Source organism: Phalaenopsis equestris, unplaced genomic scaffold (assembly GCF_001263595.1).
Source record: "Phalaenopsis equestris unplaced genomic scaffold, ASM126359v1 Scaffold000226, whole genome shotgun sequence".
Lineage (NCBI taxonomy): Eukaryota > Viridiplantae > Streptophyta > Magnoliopsida > Asparagales > Orchidaceae > Phalaenopsis > Phalaenopsis equestris.
The window spans coordinates 2,107,434-2,108,762 of NW_018164668.1; the positions used below are offsets into that span (position 1 = coordinate 2,107,434).

A 1,329-nucleotide genomic window follows, 5' to 3' on the forward strand; every position below is an offset into this window, starting at 1 on the left:
CAAGTGGCCAAGAATGCATAAAATTACATAATGGCGTATGCCTCAACAATCAAAAGACATTAAAAAAAATAAAAATAATGTCTTCCAAAAAATGATATTGTCAAAAGTTTAAGGAGCCTCTAAGGATAAAATGATTCTTAATAAATTACCTTGTTGCCAATTCAAGAAAGAAAAGGCTTAAGAGTAGGCTGGTGTCTCTTTACTTTTGGCTAACTCAAAATAGAAGATATTCCTAATAAACCAAGTCAAATTAAATAATACGCTCAAGAAATAAATTTTATCATTTACAAGAGGCTACTAAAGATGAATGCTACCAAAGTTCCATGATCAAATACGGTTCTCCAAATTTAAGATTTTAAAATCAATTGTCGAACACGACAAAGTGGTATAGTTGAGAACCTCAGAATATCAAACTTCCCCAACAAGTTATAAAATCATAGAGTAAAATCATTAGGAAATTAAAGAAATGACTTATAGACAGATATAATAGATTATCAATCAGATCTTCTATGATCATAATTTGGGCATCTAATCGTGTACAAAACTAAGGCAACTTATTAATTGAATTTTTGAAAATCAAATCTAATGATAGAGACTAGCAATGCTGTAGATTTTGAGATCATATCATTGAAATTAGAGACCAATTCAACAGCAAGGAAGGATTGTCAATCAGACACTTCAAGGTCAAGATCAAAACAAAAAATTTGGACCATTGGATTGCTGTAAGAACTGGATAAGAATGACTTCTAAATTTTGAACTTATTTTAGATAAATTTTTGTTTTGAATTTAAATTTTGTCGAAAAATCATGACATGAATCTTTTAAATCGTTATGTAAATGTTAGATCATCCCCTGGAAATGACATGTATTGGCCTAAATACAATGAAAAGTGTGCAACCAATACCCGGTTGTAGCGTTAAACAAACAAGAGTTCTCACATTATAGACGGATATGAGCAAGAAATTTAGTCCATGAAATTAATATTAAAATAAGATCATGAAATATTAATGTAATTAGTAGATATTATAGTTCATAAGAAGATAAATATCTTATAGATTCAAGAAGCTAAATGGATTAGAGAAAAAGCTATGAAGATTGATAACATAAGTTTTAAACTTCAGAATTCGGGTAAGAGCTGTACAAGATATGGTATTGTCGGCACAAAAAAGAAAGAAAGGTTGTTTGGGGGGGTCGCCCGTAAGAAGCTGTCGGCAGCCGGAATTGAAATCTCATCGCCCGCTTCGGAATGACGTTTTAATTTACGTGTGTATATATATATATATATGTATGTATATATACATATATATATATATATATACATATACATAT

General features: G+C 30.0%; 1 protein-coding gene across 1 annotated transcript in view; it reads right to left on the reverse strand.

The window, feature by feature from the left end:
* The window catches only part of LOC110023688, a gene marked incomplete at its 5' end in the record, with an annotated part of 34,088 nt that overhangs the window by 10,021 nt on the left and 22,738 nt on the right, over positions 1 to 1,329 (reverse strand).